The 25305-nt window shown below is 45.6% G+C and overlaps 1 pseudogene; it reads right to left on the reverse strand.

Moving 5' to 3' along the window:
• Positions 1-639: 639 nt before the first annotated feature.
• Positions 640-23635, reverse strand: LOC146201997 (uncharacterized; annotated as a pseudogene).
• Between the last annotated feature and the right edge of the window lie 1670 nt (positions 23636-25305).

The following is a 25305-nucleotide window of genomic DNA, read 5'->3' on the forward strand; positions in this document are numbered from 1 at the left end:
CCTTTTTGTGAAATTACATTCAGAAAGTGCGATTGTCTAAAGTTGTATTCATTTCACGTAATTTCGAGCGGATGGCTTTATTTTTTGGATTTTGTGCACGCCTCCCGCGGCGTCTGCAACGCGTGCACAAAACCCAGAAAATAAAGCAATCCGCCCGAAATTACGTGGAATAAATACTGCAACTTTGGATAATCGCACATTTTATGAACGCATTCTGGCGTTTTCACAAGAGGTGGCAATAACTCTGCAGTATACCTTTGTTTCCCCCATTATTTTTTGGCTGTGCTGGAGCGTACGTTTTGGGAATTGGTTGCCTCAATGGGCATGCTACTCCGCCGCTCCATGGAGAGGGCACACGCACTGAGATTCGCTTTTTGTCGGTTAAGTGAATTAACCGTCTCCATGACCGATCAGTCAGGAGTTAGAGACGAATACAAGGAGTACCTGCCGTTGTCAGACAGCCTTGGCACCCAGAGGTGCCTCGTCCCAAGTTCACACATAATTCATCAATCAATCATCATCCATCCGGCGCCCCCGGCAGGGTCCCCTCCCCTTCCCAAATAGGGGGGGGGGGGGGTTGTTTTGAGGCGAAGGTCTAGCTCGGACAAGGGCCGCGACGCACCATGAAGGCGGTCACGGTCAAAGGGCTTGCGCCCCCTCCTCTGACGAGGAGCTGTTTTCCGCACTCACATTGATCTGGGAAGGCACCCCCGCATAGCACACACGGCGCGACAGAGGCACCCTTGCTTCCACATTTCGGCGATGGCGTCTTCTCGTTTCGCCTCTTGGCCTTCGGAGCGGCTTTCGATGTTTTCGAGCCGCGTGTGGACGCTGTGCGGCGGCGGTCGATACGGGATTGCGGCCTGCCAGGCTTCCTCCTCGAGACGGGAGTGAACTCCTCGTCCTTGGATTGGTCGAGGCTGTCACTCGTCTGGCTCTCCTGTTGGTCCGCAACGGCCTGGTTGGGCGCCACGTTTTGCGGGTTCTCGGCCAATGGGAGAGCTGCCTCGTTGGATCATTGCTTTCCGGACAGGCTGCCCAGACTCATTCGCCTTAAGGATTTCGGGATCCGACTTCGGAAGCTTCTGCTCCGTATTCAAATGAGATGTGTTTGGACTGCGGAGCGTCGCCTATGTATAAGGAAAGAAGGTGGTGGACTCTTGCCGACTGTGGAGATTCTAAAGCAGCTCCAACCCCTGCCATTATGCAAGACGTAGAGGTAATCGGGAACGTGCGATGCAGTGACCACAGGATGGTGAGGTCCCGAATTAAACTAAATCTGAAGAAGGAATGCAACAGATTAGTAAGAAAGAAACCCATCAACGAATTAGCGGTGAGGGGGAAGGCAAAAGAGTTCAGGATCTCGCTACAAAACAGATATTAAGCTCTAACCGAGGATGGCGACATTACCCTAGAAGCAATGAACAATAATTTCAGAGATATCATTACTGAGAGCGCTGTAGGCGTAGGCGGTAGGATAGTTAGAGAGGATACCGGTAAGCTGTCTAGGGAGACGAAAGATTTGATTAAGAAACGCCAAGGTATAAATGCTTCCAGCCCAACAGAACAGATAGAACTGGCAGAGATATCAAAGCTAATCAATAAGCGCAAAGTGGCCGATATAAGGAAGTATAACATAAACATGCTGTAAAGAACGGAGAAAGCCTTAAAGCGATGAAGAAGAAATTGAGCATAGGCAAAACCCAGATGTATGCACTAAAGGACAAGGCGGGCAACGTCATCACGAATATGGACAAGATAGTCAAAGTAGCCGAGGAGTTATATACTGATCTCTACAGTAGCCAAAGTAGTCAGGACCTTAATGAGATTGGCGGCAGGGAAAAACAGTCAGACGTTCCACCAGTGACGAAGGACAAGGTCAAGAAATCAATAGAAACTATGAAAATGGGGAAAGCAGCTGGAGAGGATCAGATAACTACAGATTTGTTGAAGGACGGGGGGGATATCGTGCTAGAAAAACTGGCCACCCTGTATACACAGTGCCTGGTGTCATCGACGGTACTAGAACCTTGGAATGATTGCAAACATTATCCGCATTCATAAAAAGGGGGACGCTAAGGACTATGGCTTACCAAGATACTTTGTTGGGCGAGTTGGTAAATATCCATTATTAATTTAAACAGCGCGAACAAGAAGACACAGGACAAGGTAAAAGAAAGCCACAGTACAGCGCTTGTACTGTGGCTTCCTTTTATCTTGTCCTGTGTCTTCTTGTTTGCGCTGTTTAAATTATTAATGGACACTAGGGGCCCTAAAAATTACAGACCAATCAGCTTACTATCTGCTACGTATAAGGTATTTACTAAGGTAATCGCTAATAAAATCAGGACAACCTTAGACTGCAATCAAGCAAAGGGTCAAGCAGGTTTTCGGAAACGGTACTCTACTATCGATCATATCCATACCATCAACCAGGTGATAGAAAAATGCTTGAAATATAACCAGCCCTTATGCATAGCATTCATTGATTACGAAAAAGCATTTGATTCAGTAAAAACCTCGGCGGTGATGCAGGCATTGCGAAATCAGGGGGTAGACGAGCCGTACGTGAAAGTGCTGGAAGATATATATATAGTGGCTGCACTGCAACCATAGTTCTGCATAAAGAAAGTAACAAAATTCGAAGTGTCTAAAGGTACGTCCGACGTATCCATTCGATTCTCGTAAAGATACGGCGGACGTCGATATACAGGCTAATGGCTATATGCACGTCGAACGCGGCCACATTCCGCTTGCTACGCGTGAATGAATCTTATCCTCTATGATATCAGCTAGCCGCGACTCTCGATGAGGTGCTACGAAGAGTGCATCCGTTCTAACATAGATCACGGTCTTCACTTAGGGTTGTGTACGGCAAGCATCGCTGTCACGCACATAGCTGCAGGCGATGCTACTCCACCAGCTGGCATCGAGATACGCACATTCACGAGCAGCTTTCGCTTCGCACTAAACTATCATCTCGATCTGCCCGTAATGCGAGCGAACTATTCCTAGCATTTACGCTGTCTTAGGTCCTGCATCGACCTCCGAAGATCTAGCGCCGGCACAACACACACACACACCTCGTCGTGAACAACATTCGGCAGTCCAAAGTATGTATGTGAAATGGCATTATGCTCGTTCCTCACATGCAGACCGAGGAAACAGGATGTTTCTAGCTAAATTCTTCGTTTAAAGTCTACCTCAGAGCCGTGGCAGAAGACATGCCGAATCTACTAGAGGCCTGCGCTGCTACTGCGGCGAGCTGCACATCGACTCGTCGAGGCGAAGACCTACTGCACCGCATCGCAAGAATGCACCACCGGAAAGCCGGAAGCGCGAATGATCCGAATTCCTTGTGAACAGCAATGTTCTTTGGTATTTAGGGGAAGACTAGACTAAAGTGCTTAGCCTGCATCTTTTTCTTTAATAGAAGAGACATCTGGGCGAGTTGGTATGGTGACATGATAGAAAAAACAGCGCCCGTCCTGTCTGTTCTTCACCTCCGTCCACGTCTGTTGCGCTGTTTTTTCTATCATCTTTTTCTTGTCGTTGAATTTTGCGTACATGTAGTTTAAACTCCCGCATGCTCGAGGTTAGCGTGACCCGACTGAACGGCCGCGCAGCTTTGAAACGATCGGGATCGATATGCATGCATCGCCGGACTTAGGTACGCGGTAGAAAATGTGCGCTGCACATTTCGTTGCAGAAGCTGACTTGGAATTTTGCAGAGTGTGCCATGCAAGTGATCGTTGCTACAACCACGCATCTATGTTCCTACGGCTGGCCTACCCCGAGGCGCATAAATGTTCAACCGTGGACGTATCAATGATCGAAGAGAGGACCGATTTTCACAATATTGGGCCCGAAATCGATAGCTACCAGTGCTCAGTGTAAGAGAAATTCTGCCTTGATCATGCGCAATTCAGTGTTTCAGGTGTGGTCAGTAGCTATAAGTTTGAAAGTTCGCCTGTCAAGTCAGCGGCGCCAGTGATGGACCGGCGGAGCGATTTTTCACGCTACACCGCTGTCTTGCTAGAAAGCCTACCTAGGCGGCGTTTGACATTCAGCTGCTTTTTGTGGGCCCCGTAACTGAAAGCAACGCCTTCAGAAACGCGTTAAATGTACAAAAATGTATTCTCTTCAACAGTTTCACTCCAGGCTGTCAAAGCAGGCGGACGTTGATAAAACATTTGAGCACTCCAGTCTTTAGAAACCTGTAGAATCGCCTTCAGTTTGTAAAATTATTGCAATAGGTCACTTTCCGATCGCTGGGACATAGACCCTCATGACAGCGCTGTCACATGAATAAGGACCACACCAGACCGAAAGCTTATCTCATATAACATAGCTAACCAAGGTATACCTTACAGCATTGTGTTGATTTTTATGGTGCATAAGCGACTAATGCTGCCATGCAGCAAGAACAAGGTTTAATGTATTTATTTTGTGTGTAATGACTAAAATGTTCTTTAGGATGTAGCTTGTTTAGGAACATTTTAGGTAACCAAAAATGCAGAAAATTTGCACGTCTCTCCTAGGATCATGCTGGGATGGAAAGGGATCTGTTGCAAAATTGTACAAAATGTTTCCTCTTATTTTCTCGACTCTGGCGCACGTGTAAGATATGGTTTATTGTTAGTTCATCTCCACATTCCTTGCATATTGGTTTGTCCTCTGTCATAAGTATGAAGCTGTGTATGAGGTGTGGGTATGTGTTTTGTGAACATGACCTAAAATGGCCTCCATGTTGTGTTTTTGATTACTGCATGATTTCCAATACTTAATGACAGGTTTGACAAGTATAGTTTGTAGTTTATTTCAATGTTTCAAAAATCCTGCCATTTCACTCTCACTTTTCTTTGTACAAGCTTCTTGCTATCTTCATGCAGCATATTCACCCTCTGTAATTAAGCATTGCGTCAAGGTAACCTGGTTATTTCTTTTCATCACCTTTCAAGACAACTGTCCCGATTTCATAAAGTGTAGTGTTTCTGACGATAGGAACTTCTTGGAAGTCATAGAAATAAATGAGATCCACAATCATGAGCTATCTAGGGTATGCATATATATGTCCATCGCTCAGTGGAATGGTGTCAGTACGCTGTTAGAACAGGTCTTGTGGTAACCACAACCATTGTCCGAGGTGGTCCTTTATTGGGCATTGAAATGCTATGTAACTACAGGTACTGATAGAACTCTTGATCATGTTATGTGATGATTCGATCCTTGCATGCATATAGGTATACATTTCAAAATCTGCAGTGTACCACTTGACCATTTGCCACCAGTTTGTGTGAAAATGTATTTTTCATGCATGTTAACCAGTATTTAACAGATGACCCCTGTGCACAAGCCAAAAGTGCCACGAGCCAAATGTCACGAGGCCACACGACATGGCAGGAGCTGTTAAGTCAAGCTTACAAAGTTATATTTGAAATATGTTCTGGGACGTTTCAGCTCCAATTAAGAAAGCTGATGCTTACAGAGGTCTATGCCAGGTTGTCTATCACCTAACAGGGCAGTCTACGACCGTATGCTAATGAGTATATCTGAGATAACAGAGACCTGAATTAAGGAATTAGTAATTATGTTTGTAGCAAAGGGCATGTAAATTAACGGGAATCCACAGTGGGATCTGCAGACAAGAACCATTAAAGCTGGCAAACCATACCCTTACAGGTGGAGATTAGGAGTCTCCCTAATTTTTTTCTGCTCAAAGCTTGTCATTTCCTTCGTTCTTCCAGATGAGAAAGATGTGAAAATGATAGCATCGAAAATTCCAGAGACCATCGTTAACAAGGATGCTGATCCCAACAGCGTAGAAAGGAACTTCAGAAAAGATGGGTGACTAGTAATGCTGGCAACAGTTGAAGCTAAGTGGAAAGGCATGAAATTGAAATGCAACATATACAGAGATACGTTGCGAGACGACCAGTCTGTGGTGTGCGACATCTGTCTCCGTTAGTTTCATCAAGTGATTGGACAAAGCAGATGGGGCTTGTAATTTGGTGATAAGTGCAGTGTAGTAGCATAGATGCAACCTTGCCCATTAATAATTGGAGTGGAGTAAGTGCATTGTTTTGTTTTTGTAAGATGTTTATGGTTTCCATGCAAACATTATGAGAAATGTTTTCCTAGAGAATGTTTGCTGAAATGTGAATATAATGTGCAATAAAACTAGTGTTTTCTTGCTATTTACTTTTCCTTGTATACATTAGTTCTGTGAAGAAAACCACCGGCTAGAAGGAAATGTAATGGCATGCATTTTGATACTTGACCCCGTTGTGCTGGCTCAGTAGTTAAGAGTGCTTGGATGCTTAACCGAAAGATGCAGATTTGGTTCCAGCCACAAATTGATCATACACAAAATGATCAATTTTTTTTCTACATGGTACAGCAGCTGTTGTACAATTTTACTTTAGCCTTCATGAAGAATATCACACTGGCTCCACATGGCCTTCTGTTGACCCTTGATATGCGTCACAATCACACACCCGAGTATGTATTTGTCTAAGGGCACCTATGCATGCAAGGAGGGGACCGTTACTTTCCATTTGTCAGAACTGAAATGCACGATCCACATCATTTCTGTAATTCAACTGCCTGCTATTTGAACTGTCTAGCATTGATGCAAGTTTCAAAGAACTGCAATTAGCAAATTAATCCAAGCAGGAAACCATGCCAAGAACTGCTTCGGTTTCATCTTTTACAACTGTTTGAGAACTAAAATTAGCCAAATGTTGCAAAACATAGATGAGAGGTTACAAAATCTAAAAAACAGTGCAGCCTACCTGTGGCATGTAGGGTTTCACATCCTAAAGTGATATATGTAGCTATGAAAAATACCGTAGTGGAGAGCTCCAAACTAATTTGACTGCCCGGGCTTTGTACTTTACGTTGACATCTTGCAGGAAACAGAAGCATTTGCATTTCACCTGCACCAAAGTGCGACTGCCATCACTGGCATTAAACATCACGACCTTGGGGCAAGTAGCCGAACGTGCCACTAAGATGTCGCAGCGTCTACGTACATGCTATACACGTCAACCTTTCTAGCATTAAAGCTGTCACATGCATGGCAGATATTCATGTTCAGCTTTGGACTGACAAGTTTAAAAGTGTACTATTTGTGTTTGTCTAGCATGAAAAACAGGAAACTAACGAAAAACGAAAAAAAAAATGAACATATGTTGAAAAAGCACTAGTCATTAACACATAAAGCATATTCGTTCCTTTATTAATGATAAAGTGGCCTTCAACAATAGCACAAAGCCTGAACATTTAGGAAGGTGCTGTGCCAGGCAGCTATTATACAGAAACCTGAACCATTTCACCTGTAGTAATGTGCATCCCAGCGGTGTGGGCTGGGCACTTATTTTTCGGTCCACTCCAACATGCGAAAACTGCATCATGTGCATTCCCATTTTCCGAGTTTTGAGCTCTGTAGTGCAGGCTAACAAATTGTCGATGACTTATTTTCGTCCGATTGTTGCACAGCGCGTGTAAATAAATTACCACTGCACCTAATAAACACTGACATGCACGTGCAACATCGCCGATCATAAACGGACACACTGATGTCCGTCCGGACATCGGCGCACTCATCACAGCACTCTTCGTAGTCTCACACAGCACTCTAGTAGGACGTAATCCGTACATCACAGCATCTCACGGTAAGCACAAACCACACCTCCAACAAACACGAATGACGCGATGCTTGGGCTAGAGACACGCCGGCGGCACCCAGCTTTTTCAGCGCCGCTTGTATATGTACTACGTAGAACTTGCAGCACCAAACCTCAATGCGAGCAGAGAGCGATGCGTTACGGGACGCATGTCATCACGGATGGAAGTGACGAAACTTTGAAGAATCAAAACTACATAACTACATAACGACCGTCGTAGACGTTAATCCACATGATAACGAGGACCAAATGATCGGGCGTGCGGGCCGCGGGCTGGCCGTCAACACCGCGATTACATGCGCTTGTTCTTGCCACCCTGCCGCGGTCCAACTCACGTAAACCTATCATCATGCCATCACGGAGTATATCACCCATTCTAGGCACTATTCTTGCCACTGCACTATTCTTTGTAATTTCACATTTCACGCACGCATGTAGTACATACTTCTTGCACCTCGCACGCACACCTCATACCAACTTCGATTTGGCTACATATGGCTACCATGTTGCTACCAACGTTAATAGTTGCTACAACCACATCTGGGGATCTCGGATCCGTCCGGCTTTCTCGACGGATCCCAAGGCCCATATCGGAGAAAAATGCTTTGGGTCCGTCGAAAGAACCCTACCGATCGGGTCCGTCCGCCGTATACCTCTGAAAAATATTTCCCGGATCCGTCCGTCGTATCCCGAAGAAAAACGCACCGGGTCCGTCGGACGTACCTTTAAGACCACCGATCGGGTCCGTCCGACGTACCTTTAGCCACAGCCAACAAAATTCCCATAAAGAGAGGTGTTAGGCAAGGAGACACGATCTCCCCAGCACTATTCACAGCTTGCTTAGAGGAAGTATTCAGAGACTTGGAATGGGAGCAGTTAGGGATAAGGGTAGATGGAGAATACCTCAGTAATCTGCGATTTGCTGATGACATTGCCTTGCTAAGTAACTCGGGGGATGAACTGCAAATAATGATTGATGACCTAGACAGAAAAAGTAGAAAGGTGGGCTTGAAAATCAATACGCAGAAGACTAAGGTAATGTTCAACAGCCTCGGGAAGGAACAGCAGTTTACGTTAGGTAGCGAAGCACAGAAAGTAGTAGGCTAATACTTCTACTTAGGACAGGTAGTAACTGCAGATCAGGACCATGAAAAGGAAATAACAAGAACAATAAGATTGGGATGGAGCGCATTTGGCAAGCACTCGCAGATTATGACTAGCAGCTTACCGGTATCGCTCAAGAGGAAAGTATACAACAGTTGCATCTTACCTGTACTCACCTATGGGGCTGAAACGTGGAGCCTAACCAAGAGGGTTCTACTTAATTTGAGGACAACGCAGAAGGCTATGGAACGAAAAATGGCAGGGGTAACATTAAGAGATAGGAAGCCTGCAGATTGGGTCAGAGAAATAACTCAAGTTACTGACATTCTAGTGGAAATCAAGAAGAAGAAATGGGCATGGGCAGGACATGTAGTGCGAAGAGAGGATAACCAATGGTCGCTAATGGTAACGAACTGGATTCCAAGGGAAGGAAAGCATAGCAGGGGGCGGCAGAAAGTTAGTGGACGGATGAGGTTAAGAAGTTCACAGGGGTCAAATGGATGGAGCTAGCACAGAACCGGGTTAATTGGAGAAGTATGGGAGAGGCCTTCGCCCTGCAGTGGGTATAGTCAGGATGATGATGCTGGTGCTGATGATGATGACTATGATGATGATGATGATGATGATGATGGTATGCAAAAATACGGTCTGCCATATAGCTGGAGCAGACTACTACGCTCATACCATGCCGCTTTTCAAGAATTTTAGAATAATATGCCAGTGGCCTATCTCTATTCGTACAACTTAGCCGTTCACTACAAACAGCGCATAGCTACCTCTGAATATACAGTACTTTCCATCGCCAATTTCCAATCGCAACGTATCCTTCACGTTCTAGAGATACTTGGATTGTGCCTTTCGCGAGAACAACATTTGACCAGCGATTGCTCGCATATGTTCTGCCCTCTCTCTCTTAAATTATCTTCGCCAAAATAAAGTTGATATTGAAAAGGTTAATAAGAGAACAATACATTTATTTTTGATGTCACAGATGTAAACATGCTGTGCTGTTTTCTTTGATTCTTTTATATTTTCGGGATTTCATGCTGCATTCACTTTTTATTGTATTCACTGGCCCTGTTGACCAGAACATTGAAGCCGCATTGAATGACAACGGGAAAGTCGCCGCCAGCGCATCCTTGAGTTGGGCATTCTCAACAATATTTCTAGTTTTCGTTTTCGTGCTGAAACCATGTTGAAAGTGAAGGGCCGAATTAACACACCAGTATCTTCATTCTCGACAAAAAATTCAGGTTGATGTATTCGATAACGACAGTGTGCGGATACAATTGCCGGCGGCGTTTACACCCTATTTTGCTGCAACCAATAGTTCAACGTGATCTTCAATACCTAGTTTTTAGGTGTTCGTTTCTAATACCAGTACATATTACAATATCATGCACTGCTACGCATTATCTATGTCATTCAATACCGAAAGACTGGCGTTATGCACACATAACCTACACATTTCAAATCATGGAGCGGTTTGACGCACGAGGCTACAATAAAGAATAAATTGGAGACTAATGCTTTTTCACATCTACTGTATCTGAAGGTCTTCTATAAGCGCTCATACACTATATATAGGGTGTCCCGATGTGTGCAAGTAGTGAACTGTCGATCAGAACACTTATATGAAATTTTTCTGGAAATTGCGAACAAGGCCCCCTCAAATGCTGGGAGCCAAAACGTGAACAAAAATCGATTTTTTTTTTCACTGGTAGACGACACTTCTTTCGCCTAGTTGAAATACTTTTGTGACTAATTATTTATTTTATGTGCAGTACAATTAATCAGGCTTGCATGCGACGTTCTGTTCATTAAACATTTTCTTCTCGAAGTTGAAAAAAAAAACGTTAGCAAAAGTCGATTTTGCGTCCCATTGAGATTCGGAGCTTAACTATCACGAAATCCCACTACGATCCACAAATCCCAAGTTCCGCGAAAAAGGCATATCACAAGATACTTCTTTTTTTCGGAACTTCTGATTTATATTGCATCTTACCCCTGATATATTTGTACGTGTCATGCAGTAGAGTTCGTGCCCTTCCAAATATTTTCCAGAAGGAGCCCAGTTCCTTGCTTCAGCTAATGCACTTATGAACGTATATTTGATGTTTAATGCGCTGCAAAACCGCAAGAAAACATGAACTCAATTTCCCCAACATAAATTATGTTGGTAAAGCACAACCGAAATTTGGTTAGCAGTTGTTGAATAGACTCTATATCCCATATTTTAGGGGAATCCCCCAAGGTGGAGTAAATTTGTAATAAGGGAGTAAATACTCATTGGCATCCACCCAAGCGCAGCCATACGACTACAAAGGAAAGCTAGTTGGATGCCAATGAGTAATTACTCCCTTATTACAGACTCTATATACTTCAGTAAAACGGCGAGTTGAGCGAGTTGGCATATAATTAGAAAAAAAAAACTGCGCAACAACGGAGACAAGAGAGAATACAGTACCAGTGCTGACTAGCAACTGAATATTTATTGAAAAGAACACAAATATATAGTCCACCTACAACCAAGAGCACGCATAAGCAGTACTAACAGCACCGATACTTGATAACTTGAATCTTAACGATCAAGATACCGCAGTTCACAGTCATGAAGGAGAACAGATGGGGTGCTAACGTATATGTCGCGGTTTTTATGAATGTGAAATTCTTCGCTGATTTATCTTGTTAATTTATCGCGGTGCTTGTGTTAGAATTAGGGGGTTAACGTCTTCATTCCCTGTAGTGCAATGCCAAGTTCCAGGAAGGGGCCCCATCCAAAGAAGTATTGTGCTCACGTATGCGGGTATTCACGCACCTTCCCGTCTGGCCTATAAATCTTTTTCCACACTTGAGAACATCATACACCACACCCGTAGCACAAGGGACAAACTTCATGTCATGGTTTATCTTGCGTGCTTTCTTTGTTTTATTCCGAAAGCAATATTACGCCCATGAACAGCCTTTCGCGTAATCCCGGACCGTGCCACGTTTGACCTTTAAGCGTCAACTGTGGATGACCTATGACGTCATACCAGCTGCGAGAGATGGGCTGCCAAGTCGAGTGGTCGGGCAATTCCTGATCGTGCCACGCCGGCCGGCGGTTCTCCCGCTAGAGGCCCCGCGCTCGCTGTGACGTCACACCAGCTGCAAGAGATGGGCTACCTAATAGCATCCTCGATCGTCCGCACCAGTGCGCACCGGGGCGCCCTGGTGCGCATCATCTATCCTCGATTAACCGCACCGGGGCGCACCCGCTGTCCTCGATCACCGGAAGCGCCCCTTGACGGGGCAGTTTTTCGTTGCCTCGTCACGCACCCAGAAAATCGGTTGTTCGCAGGGGTGCGATCCCGGCAAGCACTGCGGGACGCGCGCTGCAGAGAAGCCGCTTTGCCCTGCTCGATGTGCTCGCGTCTGCCGGAGACTGACGCGATGGAGAAAAATAGTTCGGATGGTTGCCGCAATCGATAAACTGCTGTCAAGATCATCCGGTGACGGTATGACAATCGACCTCAGACAGCACGGTGAATGCCCGAAAGTCGACCAGTTTTTTCATCGGGCCGATCATCTGGCACCTCAACGATAGCGAGCGGCTGTTTACGATTAACATAGCAGTGTGCAGTGTCTTTGACACTTCAAGCTTGTAACGTACGACATGTGCCTTTGAGGCGTGAATTGTGTTATTTATATGCAGTTCCGAAAGCATTTCTGGGTGAGCAGGAACATCTGCTACAATATGTGATCGGCACGGCTATGAGAAGTCGTCGCCCTTAACCACAGAAGACGGCTGAAAAACACGTCCTTTCATTTCTTGTTTTCGAGTAATCACTATTGTGAGCGCAATGACTTGATTTAACTCACTCATGGTATGCGGGGAACAAAAGTATCGAACAAGCCGTCGCCGTAATATTTGGCTTAGCAGAAAGTACACTCTATTTCACAATCGACCGTATAGCGTTTCCATGACATCATTCAGTTCTCTTAGACATTGCCGAATGACACCTCGTACTGTTGATATTGTTGCTTTCTACAACGGTGTGTGCGGGGCATGGAGTTTGGCGAGATTGCAGCAGATAATCAAATTCGCGCTCCAGAAGAAAGGTGTCGCTGCATACATGCACCCGCGTAGGGTGGAGACAACCTCTCCGACGCCGTCATAATGAAGCACACGGGATCAGCTGCGCTGCTGCGCTCGCGTTCGTAAGGATGCCATTCATACTCTCGGCGCTCTTCAGATTGCTTTGACTTGAACTTGACTTTTTATCAGCATCGCACTGCTTCTCGTGTTACTCATAATAGCCTTTTTAAAAGCCTAGCGTCGGAGACAGAATTGCACGATTTAATTTTAGGACTGCAGGTGGTCGAGGTTGAACATTTCATATGCAGTCTGTTGGTTTGAAAACGCGCTAATATTTTAACTATTCGTTGCCCAGCAGTTTGCTGTGCTACGTGCCGATAGGAGAAATTGCCTTCTTTTTTCGCGCGGTGTTGCGTTTTTTTTTTTTTTTTTTTAATTCCATGGTTTGTTAACGGCAGCACGTCGTAAGCCGCCCGCACGCTTTGATTTCGCTTATGTTGTGTTTGCTGTTTTCGTGTGCTAAGCTCGCAACAACTGATGTTTCTCCGGGTTTTAATATTTGAAGGTGTGCCTGTGGGTTATTCGTCCGTTTACTGCTCAAAGGGGTGCTGCTACATCCGTTAAAGACGGTCGTTGGCATACAAAAATAATGCTGCCGTATTCCAACGCTGTCACAGCGGCTGCGTTTTCGAGGCCCACGAAAACCAGTTGCCCTTCTTTGGAGTTAGTAAAACAGATTTCCACGAAATTTTCATTTGGTTCATTTTTCTGATGGGTGCACACCAACGGAGAGTTCTTGCTGCGCTGACGTGCAGAAATCGCTTGTGTCATTGACATACCACGCACCGGTTGCTCTGCCGCGATTCCTTAGTTTGTGAAGCACGGTTCTGCTCGTATTATTCCTTCGTATTTATTTTATCAAGCCCATATGTACTCATTACAAGCCATGCATATAGTCTACACAGGTCATTAATTAAACTGCAGCATTCTATTTTTTTTTAATTTTTTAGCCGAAATATTAGTTATAGACATTAATAAGCCATCAAGTGCGCAAAAAAAAAACGACCATAAATGTTTAGTTAAAGAACAGCATTTTTAACGATGCCTATGCGTGAATTTGCTACGTTGCTTTCAAAATTGCCGTGGCAATAGGCTAGCCTATTACAAAAATAAGTACTACCTAAAGTGGAGCCTTTTTATTGTTCCAAACAAATATGTATTATAACTTGTCAGGGTTGCCCCTAACAGATAATACAGGCAGACAAGCAAGCTCTGCAAATGATTTATTTAATGTCAAGTGCAATAAGAAAACAAGACATAGGGGAAAAAAATTGCTTTTTTACAATGTGATGTAACCTTCGCAACAAGAAAACAAAGAATGAAAAAAAAAGCAAATATAAAGTAAGCATGAAAGGTAGAGTTGCAAGAAAAGCTCCTGTACACTATGGCGTAACATTTAAAGCAAGTTGCTCTACGACAAGTTAACGCCAGCCACAGTCTTGCTGCCGTATCCGTCGTCCGATTCATCCGGTTCGCTCAGCCAGCGGAGGTAGATACGTAGCCGCATGATAACAAAACGGCACAACAGTTTTGTCATAATTCTTGGGTGGTCAGTGCACTCACTAGGTGGCAGAGAAACTGATCGTTCAATAAGACTTGTCAATGTCTTGATTGGGTGACCTAAACCACAAATATCATTTTCTTCTGAAAATTTCTTAAAGAGACATTCACAGGAAGAAACAAACTGCAGGACTGCACGACTCACATACGCCAGATTCCTAGAACCTTGATTGTACTCCTTGAGCTGCACAAGGGCATGCTCATCGGAAGCCTCGTCAGCAATGAGAGCCTCAGTACAGGCAGGGCATGGTTTCTTAGTGCTGATAAAAGGCTTCACCAAATAGCCTGTCAAGTGAGCAACGATGTCACTTTCAATGAGAGACAATGGCTCGACTTCTGTGCAGTCATCATCATCATCATATGAGGTTTCTTGGAATTCATTCTGCACTTCTTTAATCTCTGCAGAAAAGAAATTCACTAAGTAGTTGCTGTCATCATCTTCATAACCAGAGTTCTTAGGTACTTTGAGGAATTGGCTGACTGATACAATTCTGAGTGCATTTTTGACATCATATGCACTAGGCACGGGAGAAATCATCCGGATCACCGAAAACAAATTCTCCAGGTAATCTTGAGCCAACCGTCCTGTTAAGAAGAATGCGTAGCCACACTTGTTTAGCAGAAACTCGTGAAGTTGAAGCACTGCAGCAGTGGACATTAGCACACCTGCTTGACATGGTTTCCACACCTTTTTGATGCCAATGCCTAAACTCTCGGCGACTTCAACAGCGAGTTTCAGAGTTGAGACAGACTCTTTGTATTTACTTTCATTTGATAAACTGAGGGCAACAACAGGGTGCCTCGCAGTCATGATTGTGTACCACTTGAAAATCACCTCGCAAAACCAGGCTGTTGTTCCAGACTCGGGTGGCAGCTTCTTCCGCTCTACAAAGTACCTGATAGCGGCAGGTGCTTCTCTGAATAACTGAACAGCTACCCCTACCTTCATCTTTGTGAAGTGGCCATTGGAAACATGCAGCGCACTTAGGTTAGGTGCCACCTTCAACTGCTCTGTGTCCAACTTCAGGACAGCTTCTATATACTCAATTGACACATCAGTGCTTGGTAAATCGTACTTCGCCACTATTTCTTCACTCAGTTTCATCTGGTCTTTTCGCACGAGGTGCCCTCTGATGTTTTTTAGTACATGTGAAGGATCTGGCATAAAGAACAGCGACATAGAATTGTCGTATGGGTGAGGAACTGTGCATGTAGTGACCGAAAAGCGGGAACTAGACAGGTTTGTTACGACCAAGCATCCGCATTTGCGCGCTCTATTGTTCGCCTGTGGGCATGGATAAGTGCTGTGAATATGTGGTGATGGTCCAATGGCTCTAAGTGAGCCTGTTTCCAGGAATCCTGTTTTGTAAGCCTGTTTTGCTTTGTGGACACTCTGCAAATGCCAAATTGACCCTGCCAAGAGAACTTCTGGAAAAACACAAAGAAACGTCCCCCTGCGGGAAATGCAGGAAGTGCTTTCTTTCTTTTGTTCACCCTTCCAGTCGATAAGCCCTATCGTCCAGTGAGGAATGCCTACTTTCCAAAGGAGACGACAGAGTGACATGTCCGCTGACGTGCAGGACAAGAAAGGAGCATGACGCATACAGCCATTAAGTGATTTCCCAGGAATGCAGGAAAGATTTGCAATTGTCGAAAACGGACAATGCTGGGAGCGGATGCGGCGCCACGTGCACTCGGGTTTCTGAGAAGTAAAACCACTTGTCAGAACCAGCCTGTGGTTTCTTTGCTGAAGAATAGAAATGTACCTCCTCTCCTCGCCGTTCCCAAGCTTTTCCCGCCAACAAGTGATCACGCCCAACGAATGAATGCCGGACCAGTCAGTGCTTCAGACCATCAGTGCAGTGATGTGTTCGATTGGATGCCGATACCTGAGGGGCGTGCCCTGGATTTGGTTGGTCAGCATCTTCAGAGAGGGGCTGGACATAGGGGGTTTTAAGGACGCTGCAGAGCACGAAATGTCGCTCTGAGCCCTGGGTAAACGGCTCATCCAGACGCTTCTCGCTATGAACTCTTTACGCTTGCCATTTTGTTAAATATACCCTTCTTTTTCATGTAAATAATCCTGTAAATAAGTTTCTCAAAGTGCCATTAAACCTGCTTGTACATATTTCACCAACTTCGAAGATTCAATCCTACTTCAACCCCGAGTCTCTGCACGCTACCAAGTGAAGGCCGGGTCGACGTAGCCCCAGCGTCACGACAACTGGTGATCAGCGGTAGGATCTGAATCTACAAGCCCCAACACTGGTGACCAGCGTTGGGATCTGGATCTACAAGCTACAACATCTGGTGATTCGAGGTGGATCAGAATCTACAAGCCACAACATCTGGTGATCGGAGGTGGCATCTCAAGCAACAAGCAGGAGCAACAATCGGCCAACAAGAGGGCAGCTCGGAACATCGATCGCATGTGTGGGTGAGTGCTTGGCTTTCTTCTGATGTGGACCAGGTTCTAGAACAGGGTTAGATTTTAGAACTGGTAAAAAGTGTTGAAACGCCTTTAGGTTTGGTAGTTTGCACTGTTGTTTTGGAAGTAGCCGACACTCGGAGCGATCATGGACCTACAAAAGCTGCAGAAACCGGACCTGTTGCTATTGTGTGAGGAATTGGGAATTGATACAAGTGGTTTGGCACGAAAACCTTTGATTATAAAGGCAATCACAGATTTGGGAGCCGATGATGAGGAGCTCAGTGAAGCATGGAACCTCATCGCCCAAAAAAAGGAGGAGCAGCTCAGACAGCAGAAAGAGCGGGAAAAAGAAGAAAAGAGGCGTGAGCGCGAACTTGAGAGGGAAAAAGAGGAAAGGGAGCGCGAACGTGAGAGGGAAAAAGAGGAAAGGGAGCGCGAACGTGAGAGGGAAAGAGAGGAAAAGAAGCTAGACATTGAGCTCCGGAAATTAGAACTAGAGTTGAGCAAGAGGTCGGGCGATTGTCCCCAGCTAGCGGTACCTCGTCTCAACAAGGAGGCAGATTTCAAGATGTCAAAGTACATGCAGCCATATGTGATATCAGGGGATATCGGTCTGTATCTGGCTAACTTTGAGCGAACTTGCGAAAAACTGTCCTTCCAGCGAGACACTTGGTCTCAGAGATTATTGACGGTTCTGCCCTGCGAGGCAGCGGAGGTTGTCGCGCGGCTAAGCAAGGAGGACGCGGACAACTACGAGAAGGTCAAAGCTTGCCTTCTGAGAAAGTATAGGCTTAGCGCCGAGGCGTTCAGACAACGTTTTCGGAACGCTACTAAGTCCAGGGACGAGAGTTACCCTGAATTCCTGTATAATTTAAGAGTCAATTTGGGCGAGTGGCTAAAGAGCACTGATTCCTACCGTGATAGGGACGCTGTAGTCGAGCGAATTCTTTTGGAGCAGTTTTATAGCTGCCTCCCAGAAAAAGAAAGAAATTGGTTACAGGACCGAGGCGAAATTAAGTCGGCAACTGAAGCTGCCGAACTCATTGAGGAGTACGCTTCGCGCCGACAATTCAGCAACCCAGCAGTAGATAGGCTCCGCAATCCCACGTTCAGTGTAAATAACCGTCAGAAAAGGCACTTTGCTAGATTTGCAAACGAAGAAAGGAAGGCTTCTTCAGGCAAACGCCCTAGAAAGGACGGCAGTGAGAAAAGTGGGGAAGTGACCAACGCGCAGAACACAAAGAAAAAGCTTGAGGCTAGGAAGCCGCTCACATGCTTTAGGTGTAATGAGCAGGGTCACATTGCCGTCAACTGCCGGAAAGAAAAGATTGCTTTCTCGTACGTCAGTGACTGCGATGAAAATATGCACCTTTTGGAACCTTACATGCATGACCTAGTAGTCAACGGGAAGCCTTGCAAGGTACTGCGCGATTCGGCCGCAACGATGGATGTTGTCCATCCGGCGTATGTATCGCCTTCCGACTATACAGGACAGTGTGCATGGATCCGACAGGTAGTTGAGGAACAGAGTGTGTGCTTGCCGATCGCGAACGTGGTCATCGAGGGCCCTTTCGGCGAATTAACAACCGAGGCTGCCGTTTCAGGAAAGCTTCCTAAGTGCTATCCGTATTTGTTCTCCAACAAATCGGACATGCTGCTGCGAAAGAGGGGCATCCTTTTCGGAGACAGAGTTGAGCAAGCCTTAACACGTTCAAAGGCGCCAGAACTAGCTACACTGCTCATTCCAGAAAAATCCACAGCGGAGGAAACGGCAGTTAAAACAGTGGTAAATGCGGAAGATAGCAGGTCAGAAAACTTTGAGAGCGAGGCATCTCAGATATGTCAACTTGACAGTGAGCTTGATGAGACGCGGAATGAGGACGTTCTTGAGAGTAACCTCTTGCCGCCAGTGTCTAGTAATCTCACGAGACTTTTAAGTGGAACCCGAGAGGACTTAGCTATGGAGCAAACCATGGTAAATCTAACGTTAAACCTTCCCGAGGAGATGGGGGATAACTTGATTTGCCTCAGCGGAAAAGGAAGCAACGCTCAGGAACTTCTCAAAAAGACAAAGCAGAGAGGAGAACTAAAGAAATCCCAGCTGTCCGATCTGGGCGAAATAATAACAGAGTTTGAGGCCTGCTTCGTGGACAGGCCAGGCAGGACTGATTTGACTGAGCACGATATTGAGCTGACTTCAGACGTGCCAGTGCGATCAAGGTGCTACCGATTTTCTCCAAGGCAAAGAGAAATTCTGGATAGGGAAGTAACTCGCATGCTGGAATTGGGAGTAATAAAACCCTCGGAAAGCGATTATGCTTCGCCTATGATCTTAGTAGAAGCTCCAGGTAAAGACCCTAGGCCTGTGGTAGACTACCGAAAGCTAAATTCTCTCACCAGGGATCAAGTGTATCCTATTCCGAATATTAAGGAGAGAGTAGAACAGGTCAGTAGAGCGGCATATGTGACTACGCTGGACCTTACTCGAGGATACTGGCAAGTACCGCTCACTGAACGCGCCAGCAGATACGCGGCTTTCGTCACTCCGACGGGCAGCTACCAGCCAACAATGATGAGTTTCGGGCTCAAAAATGCTCCATTTTGTTTTTCCCGACTCATGGATAGGGTTTTAAATGGGTGTGAAACATTCGCGGTGCCTTATTTAGATGACATTGCGGTTTTTTCCGACTCATGGGCCGACCATATGGTACATCTAAGAGCTGTACTGAGCCTTTTGCGTCAAGCTGGACTAACCGTAAAGGCCGAGAAATGTTGCCTGGCAAGGGCGACCGTGGACTACTTGGGTCACAATGTAGGTCAAGGTTTCAGGAAACCCAGCGAGATTAAGATTTCTGCGGTAGCAGACTACCCGCGGCCGAGCACGAAGACGGAAATTCGAGCATTCCTAGGTCTGACTGGGTACTACAATCACTACATCCCTAACTATTCAGCTTTGGCTAGCCCTCTGACCGACGCTCTCCGCAAGACAGAACCGACAAATGTAGTCTGGGACGAACAAAAGGAAGCCTCCTTCGTAAACCTGAAGGCTGTGCTGATTAGCCGTCCGGTATTGCGAGCTCCAGACTATGCCCGAGAATTCACGGTCCAGTGTGATGCCAGTGATCGAGGGCTAGGTGCTGTTCTCTGCCAGAGAGATGACGACGGTAATGAGCACCCCGTGCTCTACTTGAGCAGAAAACTGAGTACTAGAGAGAGGGCTTATTGCGCGTCAGAGAAAGAATGCGCTTGCATTGTATGGGCCATTCAAAAATTGCAGTGCTATCTTGGAGGGGCCAAATTCACCGTAGAGACGGACCATTGTCCCCTGGCTTGGCTGCAAACTGCGACATTGAAGAACAGTCGCCTTCTTAGGTGGAGCTTGATTTTACAGCAGTACAATTTTGAAATAAGATACAAAAAGGGGAAGTTAAATGGGAATGCGGACGCGCTTAGCCGCTCTTTCTAAGCGGTCCGAGATGTTCCTCACCATGTATCCAAATTGATAATCAGGTTTTTTTTTTTTTCGTGCGCTTGTATATGTGTGGCTATGTAAAGCAGCACGTTTGGTTTTCTAGGAATACGTGGGTCCTGAACGGCTTGAGAGTGGGCTTTTCTCGAACAACAATGGCAGTTTTCTTTTAACCTGGTCTCTTCAGACGGGAGCCGAGTGTTTGCTTCGACATGTGGTTGAGTTTCAGACAGCTCGAGCAATTTGGCCTACAATCAAGACAACGCGACAAGCAACAGCGAGCTTCAAGCGTTCACGTGCAGGCCATTAAGTCGTCTCTTCATGCAGCAGCTGGGACTGCTGCCCTCCGAGACTCTTCTGGCGGGGGAGGAGGCTGTTACGACCAAGCATCCGCATTTGCGCGCTCTATTGTTCGCCTGTGGGCATGGATAAGTGCTGTGAATATGTGGTGATGGTCCAATGGCTCTAAGTGAGCCTGTTTCCAGGAATCCTGTTTTGTAAGCCTGTTTTGCTTTGTGGACACTCTGCAAATGCCAAATTGACCCTGCCAAGAGAACGTCTGGAAAAACACAAAGAAACGTCCCCATGCGGGAAATGCAGGAAGTGCTTTCTTTCTTTTGTTCACCCTTCCAGTCGATAAGCCCTATCGTCCAGTGAGGAATGCCTACTTTCCAAAGGAGACGACAGAGTGACATGTCCGCTGACGTGCAGGACAAGAAAGGAGCATGACGCATACAGCCATTAAGTGATTTCCCAGGAATGCAGGAAAGATTTGCAATTGTCGAAAACGGACAATGCTGGGAGCGGATGCGGCGCCACGTGCACTCGGGTTTCTGAGAAGTAAAACCACTTGTCAGAACCAGCCTGTGGTTTCTTTGCTGAAGAATAGAAATGTACCTCCTCTCCTCGCCGTTCCCAAGCTTTTCCCGCCAACAAGTGATCACGCCCAACGAATGAATGCCGGACCAGTCAGTGCTTCAGACCATCAGTGCAGTGATGTGTTCGATTGGATGCCGATACCTGAGGGGCGTGCCCTGGATTTGGTTGGTCAGCATCTTCAGAGAGGGGCTGGACATAGGGGGTTTTAAGGACGCTGCAGAGCACGAAATGTCGCTCTGAGCCCTGGGTAAACGGCTCATCCAGACGCTTCTCGCTATGAACTCTTTACGCTTGCCATTTTGTTAAATATACCCTTCTTTTTCATGTAAATAATCCTGTAAATAAGTTTCTCAAAGTGCCATTAAACCTGCTTGTACATATTTCACCAACTTCGAAGATTCAATCCTACTTCAACCCCGAGTCTCTGCACGCTACCAAGTGAAGGCCGGGTCGACGTAGCCCCAGCGTCACGACAGGTTTAAGCTACGCCACATCGCACGGTTGGAGCTCCCCATGTCGCATGTCACACACAGCACACGCAAAGAAATCTCTGTGCAGAGGCTGATTAAGTGGAAGACAAAGTCTTTCAACTTGTCTCCATTAACAAAAGCACCTGTATAATGATAAGCAATTACTTGCTTCCAGCGCGTGTTAAGACCCCCAACCATGAAGACGAGTGCATGGTTTGCTGCTTGGTCGGTTTCAGGGAGCGTCACTTTGCCAAGAAAGCCATCACCACTTCGATCTAGCTCGACACCTTTCTGAATATCCATTTCATCCAGAAATAACACACAGTCTTTTTCAATGTTTGACATCGCAGCCACTTTCACCTTCATCATGTTGATAATTTCATTCAAGACCCCGGGCTTAAACGACAGGTGTTGTAGTCGTCTACAAAGTGTCCTTCGTGAAGGAAGGGGGTTTCCTTGTTCTAAAAGCAAATCGTAACCTGCAGAGCCGCAAGCAAATTTCAGATGCAGTGCTTTTTTTATGGTTTCTGCGCTCCATGCACTACCTTTCCGGCTCTTTCTATTCAAAGCAGCCTTCTGGTCCTCATTCAAAAAGTTCAAATTTTTAGTGAGCGTAGAGAGATCTCTTTCCAGGCGCTTTGTTTTTCTGTTTGCGATATGCAACTTCTTTTTCGCGCAATTCAAAGTTTTTCTTTTTCATGTCTTGCAGAGCCTTTCGTAGCTCACATGATGAAAGCGAGGAAATACTTTCACTGCTCTCATGCTCAATTGCATTTTCTTCGAAAGAAGAGATACTGTCCCAAGTGAATTCTGTCAAGTCGTCATTGCCAGCTTCTGTAGCTACAGTTGAGGAGGAGCTGGTTCCTTCTCCATCAGCAGGCCCACATTGGGCAGGCCGCTTTGCAGGGAGCTTTCTTCGCTTAGGTGGAGCTGAAATTTTAATAAAAAGAATGGGTCTCATTGTTTTGTACCCAGCAGCTGGAAATGCGCCCCAGTACAATTATTACTTACGTCTGAAGTCAAACAGCGTGGGCAAAGCTGTAGACTTTAACAGACGGCGCCCATCCTGCCGGTTCCTCTCAAACTGGTCCTCTTCAAAGTGGCGCTAAAAAGTAAACAAGGCACCAGATGTGAGTATTGACGTTTTCTTAAATTAATACAAACTAAATGCGTTTAGAAATTAACCAGTTATTTAAGGTGCCTAAACGGGATTTAAAAAAATGTTGCTAAATTATCGAGCTTAACACATTCTCGTAAAAAAAAAAAAAAACTCCGCTTACGAACAGCGTAAATCAAATATACCTGCAACCGTAACATCGTCTATATCACTTGCGAATAGTACGGTTCAAATATTTTCAAATTTAAAGAGAAAAAGTCACGCGCCTTGATATGAGAGCTGCAAAATATCTCCCGAGATCTCAGACAAAATCGCGGTGTTTCAAGCGACACCAATATGAAAGCCACGCTCTCGAGACAAATCACTGTAGACCTTCTGTCGAAAATATCAGGCACCTCACACTCATTCTTACTATTTTTTTAACGATGCAGTTGACTCTGCTGTCTAAATACAACTTACGCGAACTTCTCTGTAAAACAAACGCCAGTGCTTTCAGTGAAAGCATCGAAAGGTGTGCGACGTTATAATTCTTTGCGAATTCACGCTACCTACAAAGTAGCGGCGTGCACAAGTATATTTTAATTGCGAAGTGCCGTTTGATAAGACTAAACTCGTTTGCAACTTACCTCGCAGATATATGAGCTGTCAGTTGCTTTCCACCGATCCCGCTTAACTTGAGCTTCCCATTCCCTTCTCCGTTCCGAGTCCCGGGGGAAGCGAAAACAGCGTAGGCCTTTACGCGTTGACCCGGTGCACATTGGCACACAACAGCCAGTCATTTTGGCTAAGGTGGAGTTACCAAGCTTGTCATTCATACGGTCGAACACAAAATAAAAGCACTCGCGAGACGTCAGCAACCACTGTGCAGCAAAAAAAGCAAGCGCTTCTGCTTGCGCCGAGCAACTGCGACCACACCAACCGGCCGCTGTGCTTCAAAATGGCGTCGGAGCGAGCAAGAGGCGGCGTGGGGCTGTTCAAAGGTTGGCACCACCCTGAACGGCGGCGCTGGCATCGAGGCACCCTAGCACCCGCGGGGTGCATTTTCTCCTCGATGTTGATCCTTCTCAGAGTGCCACCGCCGCGATGCACAGGGCACCGCGCCGTTTTGGGGCGCACCCAGTGAGCGGTGATCGAGGATGCTATAAGGTCCCGGGCTACCAGGTCTAGTCGTCGGGCGATTGCGGATCGTGCCACGCCGGCTGCCGGTTCTCCAGCTAGAAGCGCTGCGCTTCCACTTTGAGTAACAGTATTAAAGAGGCGCGCTGCTCCTCGTTAGACAGACGTTATGGACAAGGAGAACGAAAAATTACGCTAGGTCGCCGCATTGCTTTCACAAATTACCAGGCTTAACCAAAGCTAAGCCCCAGCTAATTTATTTCTTCTCTTTTTTTGTCTTCGTTCTTTTTCTTCCTTGGCTATCCTATCAACCATGGCACAAATTTTGTCTAGATTATTAGGCGCAGAAAAAATAGCATCTAAACCATATCTGCGACTATACCTGCTTTGGATGCGGCCTCTTCCTCGAACTTGGCCTTGCACTACACGGAATGCCGCCGTAAACCTCTTAATTCTAATACAGAACCTTGCAGTCCGCTTTTTAAAGATACTTAGAAGCACTGCGATAAATTAACCAGATAAATCGGCGAAGCATTTCACATTCATAAAACACCGCGACACATGCGTTAGCACCCCATCTGTTCTCGTTCATGACTGTGAACTGCGGGTATCTTGATCGTTAAGATACAAGTTATTAGATATCGGTGCTGTTAGTAATGCTCATGCGTGCTTTTTGTTGTATATGGAGTATATATTTGTGTTCTTTCCAATAAATATTCAGTTGCTACTCAGCGCTGGTCCCGTCTTCTTTCTTGTCTCCATTGTTGCGCTGTTTTTTTTTTTGTTTTTTTTTGTCTGTGCGTTCATGTTGGCGTCCTGTTAATTCAACACGTACTGAACAATGCGTGAACACCAGCTCAAAAGTCATTTTTGTACGGGATATAATTTCAGCTTTAGGAGTAGAGCGAGAGAATATATATATATATATATATATATATATATATATATATATATATATATATATATATATATATATATATATATATATATATATATATATATATATATATATATATATGCGATCCTTAAAGGAGCTGAACAACCTCCGTAATTCTGCATGCAGTACTGCGCATAGAAGCCAAATTGGTAAATTGCTTTCAATGACCTAAAATATTCGATAAAGACTAGTGACGATTACCGAAAACACTAGCGATAAAGGAAAGCTTATTAACGCAAGCCTTTGAAAAGTGCCTATCCTCTACCATGCACACGATGGAGGCTACGCAGAGAAAGAAATTGAGGGCATACTCTAGTTCTAAAGCCTCCGTTTTCGGCTCCCCTTGCTGATCTGTTCGCCTACCTACATGCCGCTTGCTGCTCGCTTAATCATGGT

The sequence above is a fragment of the Amblyomma maculatum genome, chromosome 1, assembly GCF_055883805.1.
Source record: "Amblyomma maculatum isolate TAMU_Amacu chromosome 1, ASM5588380v1, whole genome shotgun sequence".
NCBI lineage: Eukaryota > Metazoa > Arthropoda > Arachnida > Ixodida > Ixodidae > Amblyomma > Amblyomma maculatum.